Source organism: Perognathus longimembris, unplaced genomic scaffold, assembly GCF_023159225.1.
Source record: "Perognathus longimembris pacificus isolate PPM17 unplaced genomic scaffold, ASM2315922v1 HiC_scaffold_4218, whole genome shotgun sequence".
Taxonomy (NCBI): domain Eukaryota; kingdom Metazoa; phylum Chordata; class Mammalia; order Rodentia; family Heteromyidae; genus Perognathus; species Perognathus longimembris.
Genome location: NW_025959511.1, coordinates 1 through 26,061, shown reverse-complemented (window position 1 = coordinate 26,061; position 26,061 = coordinate 1). Strand labels below are relative to the sequence as shown.

At 60.2% G+C, this 26,061-nt stretch overlaps 9 non-coding genes across 9 annotated transcripts; all 9 read right to left on the bottom strand.

Annotated features, from left to right (window-relative positions):
* Positions 1–1,282: 1,282 nt before the first annotated feature.
* Positions 1,283–1,376, bottom strand: Trnay-gua. Its single transcript has 2 exons — positions 1,340–1,376; positions 1,283–1,318 (listed from the first exon to the last, which is right to left on the bottom strand). It is a non-coding gene; the product is annotated as a tRNA-Tyr (tRNA).
* Positions 1,377–4,150: 2,774 nt separating this feature from the next.
* On the bottom strand, positions 4,151–4,244 carry Trnay-gua. The gene is made up of 2 exons: positions 4,208–4,244; positions 4,151–4,186 (listed from the first exon to the last, which is right to left on the bottom strand). It is a non-coding gene; the product is annotated as a tRNA-Tyr (tRNA).
* A 2,776-nt stretch (positions 4,245–7,020) lies between these two features.
* Positions 7,021–7,114, bottom strand: Trnay-gua. The gene is made up of 2 exons: positions 7,078–7,114; positions 7,021–7,056 (listed from the first exon to the last, which is right to left on the bottom strand). It is a non-coding gene; the product is annotated as a tRNA-Tyr (tRNA).
* Positions 7,115–9,876: 2,762 nt separating this feature from the next.
* Positions 9,877–9,970, bottom strand: Trnay-gua. The gene is made up of 2 exons: positions 9,934–9,970; positions 9,877–9,912 (listed from the first exon to the last, which is right to left on the bottom strand). It is a non-coding gene; the product is annotated as a tRNA-Tyr (tRNA).
* Positions 9,971–12,746: 2,776 nt separating this feature from the next.
* On the bottom strand, positions 12,747–12,840 carry Trnay-gua. The gene is made up of 2 exons: positions 12,804–12,840; positions 12,747–12,782 (listed from the first exon to the last, which is right to left on the bottom strand). It is a non-coding gene; the product is annotated as a tRNA-Tyr (tRNA).
* A 2,774-nt stretch (positions 12,841–15,614) lies between these two features.
* Trnay-gua lies at positions 15,615–15,708 on the bottom strand. The gene is made up of 2 exons: positions 15,672–15,708; positions 15,615–15,650 (listed from the first exon to the last, which is right to left on the bottom strand). It is a non-coding gene; the product is annotated as a tRNA-Tyr (tRNA).
* A 2,773-nt stretch (positions 15,709–18,481) lies between these two features.
* Positions 18,482–18,575, bottom strand: Trnay-gua. The gene is made up of 2 exons: positions 18,539–18,575; positions 18,482–18,517 (listed from the first exon to the last, which is right to left on the bottom strand). It is a non-coding gene; the product is annotated as a tRNA-Tyr (tRNA).
* A 2,762-nt stretch (positions 18,576–21,337) lies between these two features.
* On the bottom strand, positions 21,338–21,431 carry Trnay-gua. The gene is made up of 2 exons: positions 21,395–21,431; positions 21,338–21,373 (listed from the first exon to the last, which is right to left on the bottom strand). It is a non-coding gene; the product is annotated as a tRNA-Tyr (tRNA).
* Positions 21,432–24,198: 2,767 nt separating this feature from the next.
* On the bottom strand, positions 24,199–24,292 carry Trnay-gua. The gene is made up of 2 exons: positions 24,256–24,292; positions 24,199–24,234 (listed from the first exon to the last, which is right to left on the bottom strand). It is a non-coding gene; the product is annotated as a tRNA-Tyr (tRNA).
* Between the last annotated feature and the right edge of the window lie 1,769 nt (positions 24,293–26,061).

The following is a 26,061-nucleotide window of genomic DNA, read 5'->3' as shown; positions in this document are numbered from 1 at the left end:
CTCTGCGAGGACACGGATGCCCGTGAAGCTAGCGGGCCTCCTGCCTAGCTTTGCCACAACAGGCCAGCCCTCCTGCCCCAACTCCGCTCCCTTGCCTTGTAGTATCCCCTGTCCCTTGAGATCTTGCTGGACCTCTGGGTGTTCACTCTGTGTCCCCTGTGCCTCCTGGGCTGCAAGGGCCAGGGGCCATGGTGGAGGGAGCCAGGCACTTCTGCCCACCAGGCACGCACTGCAAGAGAACCCATCTCTAAACACTGCAGCCGGCCAAGGCAACACTCCTGTAGCTCCTAGCACCTGCAGGATGCACGCAAAGGTGGCTCCAGGAGAAGTGGGCAGCTGGGCCACTTGCCTGTCAAGGCCAAGCCCTCCTGGGCAGCACCACTCAAAGACCCAACAGGGCCAGACCCTGCTGTCTCCTGCTCAACTCCTTTGCCATGAACAGGGCTTTTGTTGAATGGATAGGATAGGATTGGATTGGGTTGGATTGGGGACTGACATTCCAACCACCAGGCAGACACGGGAAGAGGGATGCGGAGCAGGAGACTCAGTGGGCACGGGAAGAGACCCACAGTGGCCACCATGGGAGAGGCAGGGAGGGGGAGCAGACAAAGAGAGCCGAAAGACAGCAGAAACCAGCCAGAAAGGAGGGGAGACACAGAGACAGAGACAGAGACAGACAGAGACAGAGACAGAGACAGAGACAGAGACAGAGACAGAGACAGAGACAGAAGAAGAGCTGCAGGGAAGGGTGGAGAGGAAAGTGTGAGGGGAGGAGGTATTCAGGACACTGTGAGATGCCTTTGCAGAGATGGGGCCTGAGAAACAGACTGGACGGCTGAGCCTGGCTAGCCAGTATGGGAATTGCTTCTTTGGTTTCTCCAGGGTCCCGAGGGCTGCCCAAGAGGTGGGAGTTCCAGGCCTGTCTGTGCTCAGTGGCTTGAGCACAAGCTTCGGGTGTGAGGGGCGGCTGTGTTTTGGTGAGGGGCAAGCTAGAGGAGGCATGGTGGGGATGGAGCTTGTAGTCTAGGGCAGCCAAAAGTGGAGGAGCTGAGGCGAGTCAAGAGGAAGCAGGCCAGGGGATGCCTGTTGGGCCTGAAGAGCTTGTGAGGGGGGGAGTGGGTGCTGGAGTGAGGGAGCCCCAGCTGGGCTGTGTGCTCCTGGGCTGGAAGCTCAAGCAAGGGTTTTGCCATGCATGGAGGCTTGGGGACTAGCGGTGGGCGGGGTCAGCGCGGCCAGGTACCTTGGGGGCGTGCCTGTGTGTGCACCAAAAGCCTCCTGCACGTCCTTCGAGCCGGAATCGAACCAGCGACCTAAGGATGGCCGCGGCTGGGTGCCCAGTCTACAGTCCTCCGCTCTACCAGCTGAGCTATCGAAGGGGTGCTCACTGTGTGGGCTGGGTGCTTGCTCTTTGAGGCCAGGAGGCGGGCAGGGTGTGTCCCAGGAATGCAGCAGGTCCCGCGGTGACAGTGACTGGCTAGGACTGGGAACCCGCCGCCCCGCCTCCCGCGAATCCCGCCCCCAAGCTTTCCAGGAGCCACTGGCTGTCTAGTCTGGGACCCAGAAGCCAGGGAGTACTGCCAGGGCAGTGCTGGTGGTGGCTGGCAGGCCAAAGACAGGTGGCTGAGGCGGCTTGGAGAGGCGCCCCAGGAAGCAGAGGGAGAAGCAGAGGAGGAGGCAAAGGCTGCCCTGTCCAGCGCCCCAGCCCAGGCATGCCCACCTCCTTCTGCCTGCCTCTGGGGGCATTGCTGAAGCTCCAGGCGGGCATGCTAACACAGGCACGCGCTTGTGCTCACACACACACACACACACACACACACACACACACACACGGACATACACACGCTCACCCTCAGTCAGGGGGACCCTTGGGATGGTAGACCCCACTGAGTCAACATGCCATGCACTTCTGGGGAAGAGAGAAAAATGAAGACCAAAGCCAGTGAGAGGAGGCAAGGGTCAGAGAAGAGTGACAAGGCCAAGGGAAGCCATGGCCAAGAAAGGAGGGAAAGGAAAGAGGAAGGGGAAGAGGAAGTGGAGAGAGGACAATGGCTGGCAATGCATAAGCAGCAGCTTGCGCCGGATGCCCCTCGTGGTTCTGCCGCCCAGGAGGCCAGTGTGCCCATTCCTACCCCAGAGGGTGAACATGTCACGCAAGGCCCAGCCAGCATGCCAAGCTAGCTGCATCCGGCCACTTCCTGGGCCACGCTGTTTCTCAGCATGCTGTCACCCATGGCTCAGGCCTCTTCTTCTTTAGGCAGAGCTCCAGCTTTTTGAGGCCAAGGGACCTTCTGCAGCCTGCATGAAGGATCCCTTCACACAGCTGCCGGATGGAGGACAAGGTGTTTGCTGGGGAAGCTGGGGGTGTGCGGGTCATAGAGTCTCCTGAGTGGAAAGGAAGGCTTCACCCATCCCTCAGTCAATCAACTAACGAGGAATCACCCACCACACGGGTGATGGGAGCAAGGCTTTGGAGGGAGTGTCACTGGACTGGGGAGCTGCCCCTCCCTCCCTCCCTGCCTCCCTCCCTCCCTCCCTCCCTTCCTTCCTTCCTTCCTTCCACTGGCCTTGGAGGTCTAGGCTTCCTGGTGCTACCCACTTGGTGTTTCCCCTGTGTGTGCTCAGCTAACTGTGTCCATCAGGAGTGTGGCCACGTTTCCGTGAGCCTCTTCGACAGCCAGGCCTGGGCCTAATCCACACCACTCACTGCATCCTCTCAGCAAACTGGGACATGCTGCCTCCTGCAAGTTTTCTGCCATGGCAGGCCTCAGTCTCTTCCTGCTGTGGTCCACGTGGGACTGGAAGGGAAAGCTACCTGTGCTGGTCATGTGCAGGAGGAGGCCCTTTGGTGGCCAACTGAGGGCTAACTTGAGGTGCCTCTGCGAGGACACGGATGCCCGTGAAGCTAGCGGGCCTCCTGCCTAGCTTTGCCACAACAGGCCAGCCCTCCTGCCCCAACTCCGCTCCCTTGCCTTGTAGTATCCCCTGTCCCTTGAGATCTTGCTGGACCTCTGGGTGTTCACTCTGTGTCCCCTGTGCCTCCTGGGCTGCAAGGGCCAGGGGCCATGGTGGAGGGAGCCAGGCACTTCTGCCCACCAGGCACGCACTGCAAGAGAACCCATCTCTAAACACTGCAGCCGGCCAAGGCAACACTCCTGTAGCTCCTAGCACCTGCAGGATGCACGCAAAGGTGGCTCCAGGAGAAGTGGGCAGCTGGGCCACTTGCCTGTCAAGGCCAAGCCCTCCTGGGCAGCACCACTCAAAGACCCAACAGGGCCAGACCCTGCTGTCTCCTGCTCAACTCCTTTGCCATGAACAGGGCTTTTGTTGAATGGATAGGATAGGATTGGATTGGGTTGGATTGGGGACTGACATTCCAACCACCAGGCAGACACGGGAAGAGGGATGCGGAGCAGGAGACTCAGTGGGCACGGGAAGAGACCCACAGTGGCCACCATGGGAGAGGCAGGGAGGGGGAGCAGACAAAGAGAGCCGAAAGACAGCAGAAACCAGCCAGAAAGGAGGGGAGACACAGAGACAGAGACAGAGACAGACAGAGACAGAGACAGAGACAGAGACAGAGACAGAGACAGAGACAGAAGAAGAGCTGCAGGGAAGGGTGGAGAGGAAAGTGTGAGGGGAGGAGGTATTCAGGACACTGTGAGATGCCTTTGCAGAGATGGGGCCTGAGAAACAGACTGGACGGCTGAGCCTGGCTAGCCAGTATGGGAATTGCTTCTTTGGTTTCTCCAGGGTCCCGAGGGCTGCCCAAGAGGTGGGAGTTCCAGGCCTGTCTGTGCTCAGTGGCTTGAGCACAAGCTTCGGGTGTGAGGGGCGGCTGTGTTTTGGTGAGGGGCAAGCTAGAGGAGGCATGGTGGGGATGGAGCTTGTAGTCTAGGGCAGCCAAAAGTGGAGGAGCTGAGGCGAGTCAAGAGGAAGCAGGCCAGGGGATGCCTGTTGGGCCTGAAGAGCTTGTGAGGGGGGGAGTGGGTGCTGGAGTGAGGGAGCCCCAGCTGGGCTGTGTGCTCCTGGGCTGGAAGCTCAAGCAAGGGTTTTGCCATGCATGGAGGCTTGGGGACTAGCGGTGGGCGGGGTCAGCGCGGCCAGGTACCTTGGGGGCGTGCCTGTGTGTGCACCAAAAGCCTCCTGCACGTCCTTCGAGCCGGAATCGAACCAGCGACCTAAGGATGGCCGCGGCTGGGTGCCCAGTCTACAGTCCTCCGCTCTACCAGCTGAGCTATCGAAGGGGTGCTCACTGTGTGGGCTGGGTGCTTGCTCTTTGAGGCCAGGAGGCGGGCAGGGTGTGTCCCAGGAATGCAGCAGGTCCCGCGGTGACAGTGACTGGCTAGGACTGGGAACCCGCCGCCCCGCCTCCCGCGAATCCCGCCCCCAAGCTTTCCAGGAGCCACTGGCTGTCTAGTCTGGGACCCAGAAGCCAGGGAGTACTGCCAGGGCAGTGCTGGTGGTGGCTGGCAGGCCAAAGACAGGTGGCTGAGGCGGCTTGGAGAGGCGCCCCAGGAAGCAGAGGGAGAAGCAGAGGAGGAGGCAAAGGCTGCCCTGTCCAGCGCCCCAGCCCAGGCATGCCCACCTCCTTCTGCCTGCCTCTGGGGGCATTGCTGAAGCTCCAGGCGGGCATGCTAACACAGGCACGCGCTTGTGCTCACACACACACACACACACACACACACACACACACACACGGACATACACACGCTCACCCTCAGTCAGGGGGACCCTTGGGATGGTAGACCCCACTGAGTCAACATGCCATGCACTTCTGGGGAAGAGAGAAAAATGAAGACCAAAGCCAGTGAGAGGAGGCAAGGGTCAGAGAAGAGTGACAAGGCCAAGGGAAGCCATGGCCAAGAAAGGAGGGAAAGGAAAGAGGAAGGGGAAGAGGAAGTGGAGAGAGGACAATGGCTGGCAATGCATAAGCAGCAGCTTGCGCCGGATGCCCCTCGTGGTTCTGCCGCCCAGGAGGCCAGTGTGCCCATTCCTACCCCAGAGGGTGAACATGTCACGCAAGGCCCAGCCAGCATGCCAAGCTAGCTGCATCCGGCCACTTCCTGGGCCACGCTGTTTCTCAGCATGCTGTCACCCATGGCTCAGGCCTCTTCTTCTTTAGGCAGAGCTCCAGCTTTTTGAGGCCAAGGGACCTTCTGCAGCCTGCATGAAGGATCCCTTCACACAGCTGCCGGATGGAGGACAAGGTGTTTGCTGGGGAAGCTGGGGGTGTGCGGGTCATAGAGTCTCCTGAGTGGAAAGGAAGGCTTCACCCATCCCTCAGTCAATCAACTAACGAGGAATCACCCACCACACGGGTGATGGGAGCAAGGCTTTGGAGGGAGTGTCACTGGACTGGGGAGCTGCCCCTCCCTCCCTCCCTGCCTCCCTCCCTCCCTCCCTCCCTTCCTTCCTTCCTTCCTTCCACTGGCCTTGGAGGTCTAGGCTTCCTGGTGCTACCCACTTGGTGTTTCCCCTGTGTGTGCTCAGCTAACTGTGTCCATCAGGAGTGTGGCCACGTTTCCGTGAGCCTCTTCGACAGCCAGGCCTGGGCCTAATCCACACCACTCACTGCATCCTCTCAGCAAACTGGGACATGCTGCCTCCTGCAAGTTTTCTGCCATGGCAGGCCTCAGTCTCTTCCTGCTGTGGTCCACGTGGGACTGGAAGGGAAAGCTACCTGTGCTGGTCATGTGCAGGAGGAGGCCCTTTGGTGGCCAACTGAGGGCTAACTTGAGGTGCCTCTGCGAGGACACGGATGCCCGTGAAGCTAGCGGGCCTCCTGCCTAGCTTTGCCACAACAGGCCAGCCCTCCTGCCCCAACTCCGCTCCCTTGCCTTGTAGTATCCCCTGTCCCTTGAGATCTTGCTGGACCTCTGGGTGTTCACTCTGTGTCCCCTGTGCCTCCTGGGCTGCAAGGGCCAGGGGCCATGGTGGAGGGAGCCAGGCACTTCTGCCCACCAGGCACGCACTGCAAGAGAACCCATCTCTAAACACTGCAGCCGGCCAAGGCAACACTCCTGTAGCTCCTAGCACCTGCAGGATGCACGCAAAGGTGGCTCCAGGAGAAGTGGGCAGCTGGGCCACTTGCCTGTCAAGGCCAAGCCCTCCTGGGCAGCACCACTCAAAGACCCAACAGGGCCAGACCCTGCTGTCTCCTGCTCAACTCCTTTGCCATGAACAGGGCTTTTGTTGAATGGATAGGATAGGATTGGATTGGGTTGGATTGGGGACTGACATTCCAACCACCAGGCAGACACGGGAAGAGGGATGCGGAGCAGGAGACTCAGTGGGCACGGGAAGAGACCCACAGTGGCCACCATGGGAGAGGCAGGGAGGGGGAGCAGACAAAGAGAGCCGAAAGACAGCAGAAACCAGCCAGAAAGGAGGGGAGACACAGAGACAGAGACAGAGACAGACACAGAGACAGAGACAGAGACAGAGACAGAGACAGAGACAGAGACAGAAGAAGAGCTGCAGGGAAGGGTGGAGAGGAAAGTGTGAGGGGAGGAGGTATTCAGGACACTGTGAGATGCCTTTGCAGAGATGGGGCCTGAGAAACAGACTGGACGGCTGAGCCTGGCTAGCCAGTATGGGAATTGCTTCTTTGGTTTCTCCAGGGTCCCGAGGGCTGCCCAAGAGGTGGGAGTTCCAGGCCTGTCTGTGCTCAGTGGCTTGAGCACAAGCTTCGGGTGTGAGGGGCGGCTGTGTTTTGGTGAGGGGCAAGCTAGAGGAGGCATGGTGGGGATGGAGCTTGTAGTCTAGGGCAGCCAAAAGTGGAGGAGCTGAGGCGAGTCAAGAGGAAGCAGGCCAGGGGATGCCTGTTGGGCCTGAAGAGCTTGTGAGGGGGGGAGTGGGTGCTGGAGTGAGGGAGCCCCAGCTGGGCTGTGTGCTCCTGGGCTGGAAGCTCAAGCAAGGGTTTTGCCATGCATGGAGGCTTGGGGACTAGCGGTGGGCGGGGTCAGCGCGGCCAGGTACCTTGGGGGCGTGCCTGTGTGTGCACCAAAAGCCTCCTGCACGTCCTTCGAGCCGGAATCGAACCAGCGACCTAAGGATGGCCGCGGCTGGGTGCCCAGTCTACAGTCCTCCGCTCTACCAGCTGAGCTATCGAAGGGGTGCTCACTGTGTGGGCTGGGTGCTTGCTCTTTGAGGCCAGGAGGCGGGCAGGGTGTGTCCCAGGAATGCAGCAGGTCCCGCGGTGACAGTGACTGGCTAGGACTGGGAACCCGCCGCCCCGCCTCCCGCGAATCCCGCCCCCAAGCTTTCCAGGAGCCACTGGCTGTCTAGTCTGGGACCCAGAAGCCAGGGAGTACTGCCAGGGCAGTGCTGGTGGTGGCTGGCAGGCCAAAGACAGGTGGCTGAGGCGGCTTGGAGAGGCGCCCCAGGAAGCAGAGGGAGAAGCAGAGGAGGAGGCAAAGGCTGCCCTGTCCAGCGCCCCAGCCCAGGCATGCCCACCTCCTTCTGCCTGCCTCTGGGGGCATTGCTGAAGCTCCAGGCGGGCATGCTAACACAGGCACGCGCTTGTGCTCACACACACACACACACACACACACACACACACACACACGGACATACACACGCTCACCCTCAGTCAGGGGGACCCTTGGGATGGTAGACCCCACTGAGTCAACATGCCATGCACTTCTGGGGAAGAGAGAAAAATGAAGACCAAAGCCAGTGAGAGGAGGCAAGGGTCAGAGAAGAGTGACAAGGCCAAGGGAAGCCATGGCCAAGAAAGGAGGGAAAGGAAAGAGGAAGGGGAAGAGGAAGTGGAGAGAGGACAATGGCTGGCAATGCATAAGCAGCAGCTTGCGCCGGATGCCCCTCGTGGTTCTGCCGCCCAGGAGGCCAGTGTGCCCATTCCTACCCCAGAGGGTGAACATGTCACGCAAGGCCCAGCCAGCATGCCAAGCTAGCTGCATCCGGCCACTTCCTGGGCCACGCTGTTTCTCAGCATGCTGTCACCCATGGCTCAGGCCTCTTCTTCTTTAGGCAGAGCTCCAGCTTTTTGAGGCCAAGGGACCTTCTGCAGCCTGCATGAAGGATCCCTTCACACAGCTGCCGGATGGAGGACAAGGTGTTTGCTGGGGAAGCTGGGGGTGTGCGGGTCATAGAGTCTCCTGAGTGGAAAGGAAGGCTTCACCCATCCCTCAGTCAATCAACTAACGAGGAATCACCCACCACACGGGTGATGGGAGCAAGGCTTTGGAGGGAGTGTCACTGGACTGGGGAGCTGCCCCTCCCTCCCTCCCTGCCTCCCTCCCTCCCTCCCTCCCTTCCTTCCTTCCTTCCTTCCACTGGCCTTGGAGGTCTAGGCTTCCTGGTGCTACCCACTTGGTGTTTCCCCTGTGTGTGCTCAGCTAACTGTGTCCATCAGGAGTGTGGCCACGTTTCCGTGAGCCTCTTCGACAGCCAGGCCTGGGCCTAATCCACACCACTCACTGCATCCTCTCAGCAAACTGGGACATGCTGCCTCCTGCAAGTTTTCTGCCATGGCAGGCCTCAGTCTCTTCCTGCTGTGGTCCACGTGGGACTGGAAGGGAAAGCTACCTGTGCTGGTCATGTGCAGGAGGAGGCCCTTTGGTGGCCAACTGAGGGCTAACTTGAGGTGCCTCTGCGAGGACACGGATGCCCGTGAAGCTAGCGGGCCTCCTGCCTAGCTTTGCCACAACAGGCCAGCCCTCCTGCCCCAACTCCGCTCCCTTGCCTTGTAGTATCCCCTGTCCCTTGAGATCTTGCTGGACCTCTGGGTGTTCACTCTGTGTCCCCTGTGCCTCCTGGGCTGCAAGGGCCAGGGGCCATGGTGGAGGGAGCCAGGCACTTCTGCCCACCAGGCACGCACTGCAAGAGAACCCATCTCTAAACACTGCAGCCGGCCAAGGCAACACTCCTGTAGCTCCTAGCACCTGCAGGATGCACGCAAAGGTGGCTCCAGGAGAAGTGGGCAGCTGGGCCACTTGCCTGTCAAGGCCAAGCCCTCCTGGGCAGCACCACTCAAAGACCCAACAGGGCCAGACCCTGCTGTCTCCTGCTCAACTCCTTTGCCATGAACAGGGCTTTTGTTGAATGGATAGGATAGGATTGGATTGGGTTGGATTGGGGACTGACATTCCAACCACCAGGCAGACACGGGAAGAGGGATGCGGAGCAGGAGACTCAGTGGGCACGGGAAGAGACCCACAGTGGCCACCATGGGAGAGGCAGGGAGGGGGAGCAGACAAAGAGAGCCGAAAGACAGCAGAAACCAGCCAGAAAGGAGGGGAGACAGAGACAGAGACAGAGACAGAGACAGACACAGAGACAGAGACAGAGACAGAGACAGAAGAAGAGCTGCAGGGAAGGGTGGAGAGGAAAGTGTGAGGGGAGGAGGTATTCAGGACACTGTGAGATGCCTTTGCAGAGATGGGGCCTGAGAAACAGACTGGACGGCTGAGCCTGGCTAGCCAGTATGGGAATTGCTTCTTTGGTTTCTCCAGGGTCCCGAGGGCTGCCCAAGAGGTGGGAGTTCCAGGCCTGTCTGTGCTCAGTGGCTTGAGCACAAGCTTCGGGTGTGAGGGGCGGCTGTGTTTTGGTGAGGGGCAAGCTAGAGGAGGCATGGTGGGGATGGAGCTTGTAGTCTAGGGCAGCCAAAAGTGGAGGAGCTGAGGCGAGTCAAGAGGAAGCAGGCCAGGGGATGCCTGTTGGGCCTGAAGAGCTTGTGAGGGGGGGAGTGGGTGCTGGAGTGAGGGAGCCCCAGCTGGGCTGTGTGCTCCTGGGCTGGAAGCTCAAGCAAGGGTTTTGCCATGCATGGAGGCTTGGGGACTAGCGGTGGGCGGGGTCAGCGCGGCCAGGTACCTTGGGGGCGTGCCTGTGTGTGCACCAAAAGCCTCCTGCACGTCCTTCGAGCCGGAATCGAACCAGCGACCTAAGGATGGCCGCGGCTGGGTGCCCAGTCTACAGTCCTCCGCTCTACCAGCTGAGCTATCGAAGGGGTGCTCACTGTGTGGGCTGGGTGCTTGCTCTTTGAGGCCAGGAGGCGGGCAGGGTGTGTCCCAGGAATGCAGCAGGTCCCGCGGTGACAGTGACTGGCTAGGACTGGGAACCCGCCGCCCCGCCTCCCGCGAATCCCGCCCCCAAGCTTTCCAGGAGCCACTGGCTGTCTAGTCTGGGACCCAGAAGCCAGGGAGTACTGCCAGGGCAGTGCTGGTGGTGGCTGGCAGGCCAAAGACAGGTGGCTGAGGCGGCTTGGAGAGGCGCCCCAGGAAGCAGAGGGAGAAGCAGAGGAGGAGGCAAAGGCTGCCCTGTCCAGCGCCCCAGCCCAGGCATGCCCACCTCCTTCTGCCTGCCTCTGGGGGCATTGCTGAAGCTCCAGGCGGGCATGCTAACACAGGCACGCGCTTGTGCTCACACACACACACACACACACACACACACACACACGGACATACACACGCTCACCCTCAGTCAGGGGGACCCTTGGGATGGTAGACCCCACTGAGTCAACATGCCATGCACTTCTGGGGAAGAGAGAAAAATGAAGACCAAAGCCAGTGAGAGGAGGCAAGGGTCAGAGAAGAGTGACAAGGCCAAGGGAAGCCATGGCCAAGAAAGGAGGGAAAGGAAAGAGGAAGGGGAAGAGGAAGTGGAGAGAGGACAATGGCTGGCAATGCATAAGCAGCAGCTTGCGCCGGATGCCCCTCGTGGTTCTGCCGCCCAGGAGGCCAGTGTGCCCATTCCTACCCCAGAGGGTGAACATGTCACGCAAGGCCCAGCCAGCATGCCAAGCTAGCTGCATCCGGCCACTTCCTGGGCCACGCTGTTTCTCAGCATGCTGTCACCCATGGCTCAGGCCTCTTCTTCTTTAGGCAGAGCTCCAGCTTTTTGAGGCCAAGGGACCTTCTGCAGCCTGCATGAAGGATCCCTTCACACAGCTGCCGGATGGAGGACAAGGTGTTTGCTGGGGAAGCTGGGGGTGTGCGGGTCATAGAGTCTCCTGAGTGGAAAGGAAGGCTTCACCCATCCCTCAGTCAATCAACTAACGAGGAATCACCCACCACACGGGTGATGGGAGCAAGGCTTTGGAGGGAGTGTCACTGGACTGGGGAGCTGCCCCTCCCTCCCTCCCTGCCTCCCTCCCTCCCTCCCTCCCTTCCTTCCTTCCTTCCTTCCACTGGCCTTGGAGGTCTAGGCTTCCTGGTGCTACCCACTTGGTGTTTCCCCTGTGTGTGCTCAGCTAACTGTGTCCATCAGGAGTGTGGCCACGTTTCCGTGAGCCTCTTCGACAGCCAGGCCTGGGCCTAATCCACACCACTCACTGCATCCTCTCAGCAAACTGGGACATGCTGCCTCCTGCAAGTTTTCTGCCATGGCAGGCCTCAGTCTCTTCCTGCTGTGGTCCACGTGGGACTGGAAGGGAAAGCTACCTGTGCTGGTCATGTGCAGGAGGAGGCCCTTTGGTGGCCAACTGAGGGCTAACTTGAGGTGCCTCTGCGAGGACACGGATGCCCGTGAAGCTAGCGGGCCTCCTGCCTAGCTTTGCCACAACAGGCCAGCCCTCCTGCCCCAACTCCGCTCCCTTGCCTTGTAGTATCCCCTGTCCCTTGAGATCTTGCTGGACCTCTGGGTGTTCACTCTGTGTCCCCTGTGCCTCCTGGGCTGCAAGGGCCAGGGGCCATGGTGGAGGGAGCCAGGCACTTCTGCCCACCAGGCACGCACTGCAAGAGAACCCATCTCTAAACACTGCAGCCGGCCAAGGCAACACTCCTGTAGCTCCTAGCACCTGCAGGATGCACGCAAAGGTGGCTCCAGGAGAAGTGGGCAGCTGGGCCACTTGCCTGTCAAGGCCAAGCCCTCCTGGGCAGCACCACTCAAAGACCCAACAGGGCCAGACCCTGCTGTCTCCTGCTCAACTCCTTTGCCATGAACAGGGCTTTTGTTGAATGGATAGGATAGGATTGGATTGGGTTGGATTGGGGACTGACATTCCAACCACCAGGCAGACACGGGAAGAGGGATGCGGAGCAGGAGACTCAGTGGGCACGGGAAGAGACCCACAGTGGCCACCATGGGAGAGGCAGGGAGGGGGAGCAGACAAAGAGAGCCGAAAGACAGCAGAAACCAGCCAGAAAGGAGGGGAGACACAGAGACAGAGACAGAGACAGACAGAGACAGAGACAGAGACAGAGACAGAGACAGAGACAGAGACAGAGACAGAAGAAGAGCTGCAGGGAAGGGTGGAGAGGAAAGTGTGAGGGGAGGAGGTATTCAGGACACTGTGAGATGCCTTTGCAGAGATGGGGCCTGAGAAACAGACTGGACGGCTGAGCCTGGCTAGCCAGTATGGGAATTGCTTCTTTGGTTTCTCCAGGGTCCCGAGGGCTGCCCAAGAGGTGGGAGTTCCAGGCCTGTCTGTGCTCAGTGGCTTGAGCACAAGCTTCGGGTGTGAGGGGCGGCTGTGTTTTGGTGAGGGGCAAGCTAGAGGAGGCATGGTGGGGATGGAGCTTGTAGTCTAGGGCAGCCAAAAGTGGAGGAGCTGAGGCGAGTCAAGAGGAAGCAGGCCAGGGGATGCCTGTTGGGCCTGAAGAGCTTGTGAGGGGGGGAGTGGGTGCTGGAGTGAGGGAGCCCCAGCTGGGCTGTGTGCTCCTGGGCTGGAAGCTCAAGCAAGGGTTTTGCCATGCATGGAGGCTTGGGGACTAGCGGTGGGCGGGGTCAGCGCGGCCAGGTACCTTGGGGGCGTGCCTGTGTGTGCACCAAAAGCCTCCTGCACGTCCTTCGAGCCGGAATCGAACCAGCGACCTAAGGATGGCCGCGGCTGGGTGCCCAGTCTACAGTCCTCCGCTCTACCAGCTGAGCTATCGAAGGGGTGCTCACTGTGTGGGCTGGGTGCTTGCTCTTTGAGGCCAGGAGGCGGGCAGGGTGTGTCCCAGGAATGCAGCAGGTCCCGCGGTGACAGTGACTGGCTAGGACTGGGAACCCGCCGCCCCGCCTCCCGCGAATCCCGCCCCCAAGCTTTCCAGGAGCCACTGGCTGTCTAGTCTGGGACCCAGAAGCCAGGGAGTACTGCCAGGGCAGTGCTGGTGGTGGCTGGCAGGCCAAAGACAGGTGGCTGAGGCGGCTTGGAGAGGCGCCCCAGGAAGCAGAGGGAGAAGCAGAGGAGGAGGCAAAGGCTGCCCTGTCCAGCGCCCCAGCCCAGGCATGCCCACCTCCTTCTGCCTGCCTCTGGGGGCATTGCTGAAGCTCCAGGCGGGCATGCTAACACAGGCACGCGCTTGTGCTCACACACACACACACACACACACACACACACACACACGGACATACACACGCTCACCCTCAGTCAGGGGGACCCTTGGGATGGTAGACCCCACTGAGTCAACATGCCATGCACTTCTGGGGAAGAGAGAAAAATGAAGACCAAAGCCAGTGAGAGGAGGCAAGGGTCAGAGAAGAGTGACAAGGCCAAGGGAAGCCATGGCCAAGAAAGGAGGGAAAGGAAAGAGGAAGGGGAAGAGGAAGTGGAGAGAGGACAATGGCTGGCAATGCATAAGCAGCAGCTTGCGCCGGATGCCCCTCGTGGTTCTGCCGCCCAGGAGGCCAGTGTGCCCATTCCTACCCCAGAGGGTGAACATGTCACGCAAGGCCCAGCCAGCATGCCAAGCTAGCTGCATCCGGCCACTTCCTGGGCCACGCTGTTTCTCAGCATGCTGTCACCCATGGCTCAGGCCTCTTCTTCTTTAGGCAGAGCTCCAGCTTTTTGAGGCCAAGGGACCTTCTGCAGCCTGCATGAAGGATCCCTTCACACAGCTGCCGGATGGAGGACAAGGTGTTTGCTGGGGAAGCTGGGGGTGTGCGGGTCATAGAGTCTCCTGAGTGGAAAGGAAGGCTTCACCCATCCCTCAGTCAATCAACTAACGAGGAATCACCCACCACACGGGTGATGGGAGCAAGGCTTTGGAGGGAGTGTCACTGGACTGGGGAGCTGCCCCTCCCTCCCTCCCTGCCTCCCTCCCTCCCTCCCTCCCTTCCTTCCTTCCTTCCTTCCACTGGCCTTGGAGGTCTAGGCTTCCTGGTGCTACCCACTTGGTGTTTCCCCTGTGTGTGCTCAGCTAACTGTGTCCATCAGGAGTGTGGCCACGTTTCCGTGAGCCTCTTCGACAGCCAGGCCTGGGCCTAATCCACACCACTCACTGCATCCTCTCAGCAAACTGGGACATGCTGCCTCCTGCAAGTTTTCTGCCATGGCAGGCCTCAGTCTCTTCCTGCTGTGGTCCACGTGGGACTGGAAGGGAAAGCTACCTGTGCTGGTCATGTGCAGGAGGAGGCCCTTTGGTGGCCAACTGAGGGCTAACTTGAGGTGCCTCTGCGAGGACACGGAATGCCCGTGAAGCTAGCGGGCCTCCTGCCTAGCTTTGCCACAACAGGCCAGCCCTCCTGCCCCAACTCCGCTCCCTTGCCTTGTAGTATCCCCTGTCCCTTGAGATCTTGCTGGACCTCTGGGTGTTCACTCTGTGTCCCCTGTGCCTCCTGGGCTGCAAGGGCCAGGGGCCATGGTGGAGGGAGCCAGGCACTTCTGCCCACCAGGCACGCACTGCAAGAGAACCCATCTCTAAACACTGCAGCCGGCCAAGGCAACACTCCTGTAGCTCCTAGCACCTGCAGGATGCACGCAAAGGTGGCTCCAGGAGAAGTGGGCAGCTGGGCCACTTGCCTGTCAAGGCCAAGCCCTCCTGGGCAGCACCACTCAAAGACCCAACAGGGCCAGACCCTGCTGTCTCCTGCTCAACTCCTTTGCCATGAACAGGGCTTTTGTTGAATGGATAGGATAGGATTGGATTGGGTTGGATTGGGGACTGACATTCCAACCACCAGGCAGACACGGGAAGAGGGATGCGAGCAGGAGACTCAGTGGGCACGGGAAGAGACCCACAGTGGCCACCATGGGAGAGGCAGGGAGGGGGAGCAGACAAAGAGAGCCGAAAGACAGCAGAAACCAGCCAGAAAGGAGGGGAGACACAGAGACAGAGACAGAGACAGACACAGAGACAGAGACAGAGACAGAGACAGAGACAGAGACAGAGACAGAAGAAGAGCTGCAGGGAAGGGTGGAGAGGAAAGTGTGAGGGGAGGAGGTATTCAGGACACTGTGAGATGCCTTTGCAGAGATGGGGCCTGAGAAACAGACTGGACGGCTGAGCCTGGCTAGCCAGTATGGGAATTGCTTCTTTGGTTTCTCCAGGGTCCCGAGGGCTGCCCAAGAGGTGGGAGTTCCAGGCCTGTCTGTGCTCAGTGGCTTGAGCACAAGCTTCGGGTGTGAGGGGCGGCTGTGTTTTGGTGAGGGGCAAGCTAGAGGAGGCATGGTGGGGATGGAGCTTGTAGTCTAGGGCAGCCAAAAGTGGAGGAGCTGAGGCGAGTCAAGAGGAAGCAGGCCAGGGGATGCCTGTTGGGCCTGAAGAGCTTGTGAGGGGGGGAGTGGGTGCTGGAGTGAGGGAGCCCCAGCTGGGCTGTGTGCTCCTGGGCTGGAAGCTCAAGCAAGGGTTTTGCCATGCATGGAGGCTTGGGGACTAGCGGTGGGCGGGGTCAGCGCGGCCAGGTACCTTGGGGGCGTGCCTGTGTGTGCACCAAAAGCCTCCTGCACGTCCTTCGAGCCGGAATCGAACCAGCGACCTAAGGATGGCCGCGGCTGGGTGCCCAGTCTACAGTCCTCCGCTCTACCAGCTGAGCTATCGAAGGGGTGCTCACTGTGTGGGCTGGGTGCTTGCTCTTTGAGGCCAGGAGGCGGGCAGGGTGTGTCCCAGGAATGCAGCAGGTCCCGCGGTGACAGTGACTGGCTAGGACTGGGAACCCGCCGCCCCGCCTCCCGCGAATCCCGCCCCAAGCTTTCCAGGAGCCACTGGCTGTCTAGTCTGGGACCCAGAAGCCAGGGAGTACTGCCAGGGCAGTGCTGGTGGTGGCTGGCAGGCCAAAGACAGGTGGCTGAGGCGGCTTGGAGAGGCGCCCCAGGAAGCAGAGGGAGAAGCAGAGGAGGAGGCAAAGGCTGCCCTGTCCAGCGCCCCAGCCCAGGCATGCCCACCTCCTTCTGCCTGCCTCTGGGGGCATTGCTGAAGCTCCAGGCGGGCATGCTAACACAGGCACGCGCTTGTGCTCACACACACACACACACACACACACACACACACACACACACGGACATACACACGCTCACCCTCAGTCAGGGGACCCTTGGGATGGTAGACCCCACTGAGTCAACATGCCATGCACTTCTGGGGAAGAGAGAAAAATGAAGACCAAAGCCAGTGAGAGGAGGCAAGGGTCAGAGAAGAGTGACAAGGCCAAGGGAAGCCATGGCCAAGAAAGGAGGGAAAGGAAAGAGGAAGGGGAAGAGGAAGTGGAGAGAGGACAATGGCTGGCAATGCATAAGCAGCAGCTTGCGCCGGATGCCCCTCGTGGTTCTGCCGCCCAGGAGGCCAGTGTGCCCATTCCTACCCCAGAGGGTGAACATGTCACGCAAGGCCCAGCCAGCATGCCAAGCTAGCTGCATCCGGCCACTTCCTGGGCCACGCTGTTTCTCAGCATGCTGTCACCCATGGCTCAGGCCTCTTCTTCTTTAGGCAGAGCTCCAGCTTTTTGAGGCCAAGGGACCTTCTGCAGCCTGCATGAAGGATCCCTTCACACAGCTGCCGGATGGAGGACAAGGTGTTTGCTGGGGAAGCTGGGGGTGTGCGGGTCATAGAGTCTCCTGAGTGGAAAGGAAGGCTTCACCCATCCCTCAGTCAATCAACTAACGAGGAATCACCCACCACACGGGTGATGGGAGCAAGGCTTTGGAGGGAGTGTCACTGGACTGGGGAGCTGCCCCTCCTCCCTCCCTGCCTCCCTCCCTCCCTCCCTCCCTTCCTTCCTTCCTTCCTTCCACTGGCCTTGGAGGTCTAGGCTTCCTGGTGCTACCCACTTGGTGTTTCCCCTGTGTGTGCTCAGCTAACTGTGTCCATCAGGAGTGTGGCCACGTTTCCGTGAGCCTCTTCGACAGCCAGGCCTGGGCCTAATCCACACCACTCACTGCATCCTCTCAGCAAACTGGGACATGCTGCCTCCTGCAAGTTTTCTGCCATGGCAGGCCTCAGTCTCTTCCTGCTGTGGTCCACGTGGGACTGGAAGGGAAAGCTACCTGTGCTGGTCATGTGCAGGAGGAGGCCCTTTGGTGGCCAACTGAGGGCTAACTTGAGGTGCCTCTGCGAGGACACGGATGCCCGTGAAGCTAGCGGGCCTCCTGCCTAGCTTTGCCACAACAGGCCAGCCCTCCTGCCCCAACTCCGCTCCCTTGCCTTGTAGTATCCCCTGTCCCTTGAGATCTTGCTGGACCTCTGGGTGTTCACTCTGTGTCCCCTGTGCCTCCTGGGCTGCAAGGGCCAGGGGCCATGGTGGAGGGAGCCAGGCACTTCTGCCCACCAGGCACGCACTGCAAGAGAACCCATCTCTAAACACTGCAGCCGGCCAAGGCAACACTCCTGTAGCTCCTAGCACCTGCAGGATGCACGCAAAGGTGGCTCCAGGAGAAGTGGGCAGCTGGGCCACTTGCCTGTCAAGGCAAGCCCTCCTGGGCAGCACCACTCAAAGACCCAACAGGGCCAGACCCTGCTGTCTCCTGCTCAACTCCTTTGCCATGAACAGGGCTTTTGTTGAATGGATAGGATAGGATTGGATTGGGTTGGATTGGGGACTGACATTCCAACCACCAGGCAGACACGGGAAGAGGGATGCGGAGCAGGAGACTCAGTGGGCACGGAAGAGACCCACAGTGGCCACCATGGGAGAGGCAGGGAGGGGGAGCAGACAAAGAGAGCCGAAAGACAGCAGAAACCAGCCAGAAAGGAGGGGAGACACAGAGACAGAGACAGAGACAGACAGAGACAGAGACAGAGACAGAGACAGAGACAGAGACAGAGACAGAGACAGAAGAAGAGCTGCAGGGAAGGGTGGAGAGGAAAGTGTGAGGGAGGAGGTATTCAGGACACTGTGAGATGCCTTTGCAGAGATGGGGCCTGAGAAACAGACTGGACGGCTGAGCCTGGCTAGCCAGTATGGGAATTGCTTCTTGGTTTCTCCAGGGTCCCGAGGGCTGCCCAAGAGGTGGGAGTTCCAGGCCTGTCTGTGCTCAGTGGCTTGAGCACAAGCTTCGGGTGTGAGGGGCGGCTGTGTTTTGGTGAGGGGCAAGCTAGAGGAGGCATGGTGGGGATGGAGCTTGTAGTCTAGGGCAGCCAAAAGTGGAGGAGCTGAGGCGAGTCAAGAGGAAGCAGGCCAGGGGATGCCTGTTGGGCCTGAAGAGCTTGTGAGGGGGGGAGTGGGTGCTGGAGTGAGGGAGCCCAGCTGGGCTGTGTGCTCCTGGGCTGGAAGCTCAAGCAAGGGTTTTGCCATGCATGGAGGCTTGGGGACTAGCGGTGGGCGGGGTCAGCGCGGCCAGGTACCTTGGGGCGTGCCTGTGTGTGCACCAAAAGCCTCCTGCACGTCCTTCGAGCCGGAATCGAACCAGCGACCTAAGGATGGCCGCGGCTGGGTGCCCAGTCTACAGTCCTCCGCTCTACCAGCTGAGCTATCGAAGGGGTGCTCACTGTGTGGGCTGGGTGCTTGCTCTTTGAGGCCAGGAGGCGGGCAGGGTGTGTCCCAGGAATGCAGCAGGTCCCGCGGTGACAGTGACTGGCTAGGACTGGGAACCCGCCGCCCCGCCTCCCGCGAATCCCGCCCCCAAGCTTTCCAGGAGCCACTGGCTGTCTAGTCTGGGACCCAGAAGCCAGGGAGTACTGCCAGGGCAGTGCTGGTGGTGGCTGGCAGGCCAAAGACAGGTGGCTGAGGCGGCTTGGAGAGGCGCCTTGGAGAGGCGCCCCAGGAAGCAGAGGGAGAAGCAGAGGAGGAGGCAAAGGCTGCCCTGTCCAGCGCCCCAGCCCAGGCATGCCACCTCCTTCTGCCTGCCTCTGGGGGCATTGCTGAAGCTCCAGGCGGGCATGCTAACACAGGCACGCGCTTGTGCTCACACACACACACACACACACACACACACACACACGGACATACACACGCTCACCTCAGTCAGGGGGACCCTTGGGATGGTAGACCCCACTGAGTCAACATGCCATGCACTTCTGGGGAAGAGAGAAAAATGAAGACCAAAGCCAGTGAGAGGAGGCAAGGGTCAGAGAAGAGTGACAAGGCCAAGGGAAGCCATGGCCAAGAAAGGAGGGAAAGGAAAGAGGAAGGGAAGAGGAAGTGGAGAGAGGACAATGGCTGGCAATGCATAAGCAGCAGCTTGCGCCGGATGCCCCTCGTGGTTCTGCCGCCCAGGAGGCCAGTGTGCCCATTCCTACCCCAGAGGGTGAACATGTCACGCAAGGCCCAGCCAGCATGCCAAGCTAGCTGCATCCGGCCACTTCCTGGGCCACGCTGTTTCTCAGCATGCTGTCACCCATGGCTCAGGCCTCTTCTTCTTTAGGCAGAGCTCCAGCTTTTTGAGGCCAAGGGACCTTCTGCAGCCTGCATGAAGGATCCTTCACACAGCTGCCGGATGGAGGACAAGGTGTTTGCTGGGGAAGCTGGGGGTGTGCGGGTCATAGAGTCTCCTGAGTGGAAAGGAAGGCTTCACCCATCCCTCAGTCAATCAACTAACGAGGAATCACCCACCACACGGGTGATGGGAGCAAGGCTTTGGAGGGAGTGTCACTGGACTGGGGAGCTGCCCCTCCCTCCCTCCCTGCCTCCCTCCCTCCCTCCCTCCCTTCCTTCCTTCCTTCCTTCCACTGGCCTTGGAGGTCTAGGCTTCCTGGTGCTACCCACTTGGTGTTTCCCCTGTGTGTGCTCAGCTAACTGTGTCCATCAGGAGTGTGGCCACGTTTCCGTGAGCCTCTTCGACAGCCAGGCCTGGGCCTAATCCACACCACTCACTGCATCCTCTCAGCAAACTGGGACATGCTGCCTCCTGCAAGTTTTCTGCCATGGCAGGCCTCAGTCTCTTCCTGCTGTGGTCCACGTGGGACTGGAAGGGAAAGCTACCTGTGCTGGTCATGTGCAGGAGGAGGCCCTTTGGTGGCCAACTGAGGGCTAACTTGAGGTGCCTCTGCGAGGACACGGATGCCCGTGAAGCTAGCGGGCCTCCTGCCTAGCTTTGCCACAACAGGCCAGCCCTCCTGCCCCAACTCCGCTCCCTTGCCTTGTAGTATCCCCTGTCCCTTGAGATCTTGCTGGACCTCTGGGTGTTCACTCTGTGTCCCCTGTGCCTCCTGGGCTGCAAGGGCCAGGGGCCATGGTGGAGGGAGCCAGGCACTTCTGCCCACCAGGCACGCACTGCAAGAGAACCCATCTCTAAACACTGCAGCCGGCCAAGGCAACACTCCTGTAGCTCCTAGCACCTGCAGGATGCACGCAAAGGTGGCTCCAGGAGAAGTGGGCAGCTGGGCCACTTGCCTGTCAAGGCCAAGCCCTCCTGGGCAGCACCACTCAAAGACCCAACCAGGGCCAGACCCTGCTGTCTCCTGCTCAACTCCTTTGCCATGAACAGGGCTTTTGTTGAATGGATAGGATAGGATTGGATTGGGTTGGATTGGGACTGACATTCCAACCACCAGGCAGACACGGGAAGAGGGATGCGGAGCAGGAGACTCAGTGGGCACGGGAAGAGACCCACAGTGGCCACCATGGGAGAGGCAGGGAGGGGGAGCAGACAAAGAGAGCCGAAAGACAGCAGAAACCAGCCAGAAAGGAGGGGAGACACAGAGACAGAGACAGAGACAGACACAGAGACAGAGACAGAGACAGAGACAGAAGAAGAGCTGCAGGGAAGGGTGGAGAGGAAAGTGTGAGGGGAGGAGGTATTCAGGACACTGTGAGATGCCTTTGCAGAGATGGGGCCTGAGAAACAGACTGGACGGCTGAGCCTGGCTAGCCAGTATGGGAATTGCTTCTTTGGTTTCTCCAGGGTCCCGAGGGCTGCCCAAGAGGTGGGAGTTCCAGGCCTGTCTGTGCTCAGTGGCTTGAGCACAAGCTTCGGGTGTGAGGGGCGGCTGTGTTTTGGTGAGGGGCAAGCTAGAGGAGGCATGGTGGGGATGGAGCTTGTAGTCTAGGGCAGCCAAAAGTGGAGGAGCTGAGGCGAGTCAAGAGGAAGCAGGCCAGGGGATGCCTGTTGGGCCTGAAGAGCTTGTGAGGGGGGGAGTGGGTGCTGGAGTGAGGGAGCCCCAGCTGGGCTGTGTGCTCCTGGGCTGGAAGCTCAAGCAAGGGTTTTGCCATGCATGGAGGCTTGGGGACTAGCGGTGGGCGGGTCAGCGCGGCCAGGTACCTTGGGGGCGTGCCTGTGTGTGCACCAAAAGCCTCCTGCACGTCCTTCGAGCCGGAATCGAACCAGCGACCTAAGGATGGCCGCGGCTGGTTGCCCAGTCTACAGTCCTCCGCTCTACCAGCTGAGCTATCGAAGGGGTGCTCACTGTGTGGGCTGGGTGCTTGCTCTTTGAGGCCAGGAGGCGGGCAGGGTGTGTCCCAGGAATGCAGCAGGTCCCGCGGTGACAGTGACTGGCTAGGACTGGGAACCCGCCGCCCCGCCTCCCGCGAATCCCGCCCCCAAGCTTTCCAGGAGCCACTGGCTGTCTAGTCTGGGACCCAGAAGCCAGGGAGTACTGCCAGGGCAGTGCTGGTGGTGGCTGGCAGGCCAAAGACAGGTGGCTGAGGCGGCTTGGAGAGGCGCCCCAGGAAGCAGAGGGAGAAGCAGAGGAGGAGGCAAAGGCTGCCCTGTCCAGCGCCCCAGCCCAGGCATGCCCACCTCCTTCTGCCTGCCTCTGGGGGCATTGCTGAAGCTCCAGGCGGGCATGCTAACACAGGCACGCGCTTGTGCTCACACACACACACACACACACACACACACACACACACACGGACATACACACGCTCACCCTCAGTCAGGGGGACCCTTGGGATGGTAGACCCCACTGAGTCAACATGCCATGCACTTCTGGGAAGAGAGAAAAATGAAGACCAAAGCCAGTGAGAGGAGGCAAGGGTCAGAGAAGAGTGACAAGGCCAAGGAAGCCATGGCCAAGAAAGGAGGGAAAGGAAAGAGGAAGGGGAAGAGGAAGTGGAGAGAGGACAATGGCTGGCAATGCATAAGCAGCAGCTTGCGCCGGATGCCCCTCGTGGTTCTGCCGCCCAGGAGGCCAGTGTGCCCATTCCTACCCCAGAGGGTGAACATGTCACGCAAGGCCCAGCCAGCATGCCAAGCTAGCTGCATCCGGCCACTTCCTGGGCCACGCTGTTTCTCAGCATGCTGTCACCCATGGCTCAGGCCTCTTCTTCTTTAGGCAGAGCTCCAGCTTTTTGAGGCCAAGGGACCTTCTGCAGCTGCATGAAGGATCCCTTCACACAGCTGCCGGATGGAGGACAAGGTGTTTGCTGGGGAAGCTGGGGGTGTGCGGGTCATAGAGTCTCCTGAGTGGAAAGGAAGGCTTCACCCATCCCTCAGTCAATCAACTAACGAGGAATCACCCACCACACGGGTGATGGGAGCAAGGCTTTGGAGGGAGTGTCACTGGACTGGGGAGCTGCCCCTCCCTCCCTCCCCTGCCTCCCTCCCTCCCTCCCTCCCTTCCTTCCTTCCTTCTTCCACTGGCCTTGGAGGTCTAGGCTTCCTGGTGCTACCCACTTGGTGTTTCCCCTGTGTGTGCTCAGCTAACTGTGTCCATCAGGAGTGTGGCCACGTTTCCGTGAGCCTCTTCGACAGCCAGGCCTGGGCCTAATCCACACCACTCACTGCATCCTCTCAGCAAACTGGGACATGCTGCCTCCTGCAAGTTTTCTGCCATGGCAGGCCTCAGTCTCTTCCTGCTGTGGTCCACGTGGGACTGGAAGGGAAAGCTACCTGTGCTGGTCATGTGCAGGAGGAGGCCCTTTGGTGGCCAACTGAGGGCTAACTTGAGGTGCCTCTGCGAGGACACGGATGCCCGTGAAGCTAGCGGGCCTCCTGCCTAGCTTTGCCACAACAGGCCAGCCCTCCTGCCCCAACTCCGCTCCCTTGCCTTGTAGTATCCCCTGTCCCTTGAGATCTTGCTGGACCTCTGGGTGTTCACTCTGTGTCCCCTGTGCCTCCTGGGCTGCAAGGGCCAGGGGCCATGGTGGAGGGAGCCAGGCACTTCTGCCCACCAGGCACGCACTGCAAGAGAACCCATCTCTAAACACTGCAGCCGGCCAAGGCAACACTCCTGTAGCTCCTAGCACCTGCAGGATGCACGCAAAGGTGGCTCCAGGAGAAGTGGGCAGCTGGGCCACTTGCCTGTCAAGGCAAGCCCTCCTGGGCAGCACCACTCAAAGACCCAACAGGGCCAGACCTGCTGTCTCCTGCTCAACTCCTTTGCCATGAACAGGGCTTTTGTTGAATGGATAGGATAGGATTGGATTGGGTTGGATTGGGGACTGACATTCCAACCACCAGGCAGACACGGAAGAGGGATGCGGAGCAGGAGACTCAGTGGGCACGGGAAGAGACCCACAGTGGCCACCATGGGAGAGGCAGGGAGGGGGAGCAGACAAAGAGAGCCGAAAGACAGCAGAAACCAGCCAGAAAGGAGGGGAGACACAGAGACAGAGACAGAGACAGACACAGAGACAGAGACAGAGACAGAGACAGAGACAGAGACAGAGACAGAAGAAGAGCTGCAGGGAAGGGTGGAGAGGAAAGTGTGAGGGGAGGAGGTATTCAGGACACTGTGAGATGCCTTGCAGAGATGGGGCCTGAGAAACAGACTGGACGGCTGAGCCTGGCTAGCCAGTATGGGAATTGCTTCTTTGGTTTCTCCAGGGTCCCGAGGGCTGCCCAAGAGGTGGGAGTTCCAGGCCTGTCTGTGCTCAGTGGCTTGAGCACAAGCTTCGGGTGTGAGGGGCGGCTGTGTTTTGGTGAGGGGCAAGCTAGAGGAGGCATGGTGGGGATGGAGCTTGTAGTCTAGGGCAGCCAAAAGTGGAGGAGCTGAGGCGAGTCAAGAGGAAGCAGGCCAGGGGATGCCTGTTGGGCCTGAAGAGCTTGTGAGGGGGGGAGTGGGTGCTGGAGTGAGGGAGCCCCAGCTGGGCTGTGTGCTCCTGGGCTGGAAGCTCAAGCAAGGGTTTTGCCATGCATGGAGGCTTGGGGACTAGCGGTGGCGGGGTCAGCGCGGCCAGGTACCTTGGGGCGTGCCTGTGTGTGCACCAAAAGCCTCCTGCACGTCCTTCGAGCCGGAATCGAACCAGCGACCTAAGGATGGCCGCGGCTGGGTGCCCAGTCTACAGTCCTCCGCTCTACCAGCTGAGCTATCGAAGGGGTGCTCACTGTGTGGGCTGGGTGCTTGCTCTTTGAGGCCAGGAGGCGGGCAGGGTGTGTCCCAGGAATGCAGCAGGTCCCGCGGTGACAGTGACTGGCTAGGACTGGGAACCCGCCGCCCCGCCTCCCGCGAATCCCGCCCCCAAGCTTTCCAGGAGCCACTGGCTGTCTAGTCTGGGACCCAGAAGCCAGGGAGTACTGCCAGGGCAGTGCTGGTGGTGGCTGGCAGGCCAAAGACAGGTGGCTGAGGCGGCTTGGAGAGGCGCCCCAGGAAGCAGAGGGAGAAGCAGAGGAGGAGGCAAAGGCTGCCCTGTCCAGCGCCCCAGCCCAGGCATGCCCACCTCCTTCTGCCTGCCTCTGGGGGCATTGCTGAAGCTCCAGGCGGGCATGCTAACACAGGCACGCGCTTGTGCTCACACACACACACACACACACACACACACACACACACACACGGACATACACACGCTCACCCTCAGTCAGGGGGACCCTTGGGATGGTAGACCCCACTGAGTCAACATGCCATGCACTTCTGGGGAAGAGAGAAAAATGAAGACCAAAGCCAGTGAGAGGAGGCAAGGGTCAGAGAAGAGTGACAAGGCCAAGGGAAGCCATGGCCAAGAAAGGAGGGAAAGGAAAGAGGAAGGGGAAGAGAAGTGGAGAGAGGACAATGGCTGGCAATGCATAAGCAGCAGCTTGCGCCGGATGCCCCTCGTGGTTCTGCCGCCCAGGAGGCCAGTGTGCCCATTCCTACCCCAGAGGGTGAACATGTCACGCAAGGCCCAGCCAGCATGCCAAGCTAGCTGCATCCGGCCACTTCCTGGGCCACGCTGTTTCTCAGCATGCTGTCACCCATGGCTCAGGCCTCTTCTTCTTTAGGCAGAGCTCCAGCTTTTGAGGCCAAGGGACCTTCTGCAGCCTGCATGAAGGATCCCTTCACACAGCTGCCGGATGGAGGACAAGGTGTTTGCTGGGGAAGCTGGGGTGTTGCGGGTCATAGAGTCTCCTGAGTGGAAAGGAAGGCTTCACCCATCCCTCAGTCAATCAACTAACGAGGAATCACCCACCACACGGGTGATGGGAGCAAGGCTTTGGAGGGAGTGTCACTGACTGGGGAGCTGCCCCTCCCTCCCTCCCTGCCTCCCTCCCTCCCTCCCTCCCTTCCTTCCTTCCTTCCTTCCACTGGCCTTGGAGGTCTAGGCTTCCTGTGCTACCCACTTGGTGTTTCCCCTGTGTGTGCTCAGCTAACTGTGTCCATCAGGAGTGTGGCCACGTTTCCGTGAGCCTCTTCGACAGCCAGGCCTGGGCCTAATCCACACCACTCACTGCATCCTCTCAGCAAACTGGGACATGCTGCCTCCTGCAAGTTTTCTGCCATGGCAGGCTCAGTCTCTTCCTGCTGTGGTCCACGTGGGACTGGAAGGGAAAGCTACCTGTGCTGGTCATGTGCAGGAGGAGGCCCTTTGGTGGCCAACTGAGGGCTAACTTGAGGTGCCTCTGCGAGGACACGGATGCCCGTGAAGCTAGCGGGCCTCCTGCCTAGCTTTGCACAACAGGCCAGCCCTCCTGCCCCAACTCCGCTCCCTTGCCTTGTAGTATCCCCTGTCCCTTGAGATCTTGCTGGACCTCTGGGTGTTCACTCTGTGTCCCCTGTGCCTCCTGGGCTGCAAGGCCAGGGGCCATGGTGGAGGGAGCCAGGCACTTCTGCCCACCAGGCACGCACTGCAAGAGAACCCATCTCTAAACACTGCAGCCGGCCAAGGCAACAC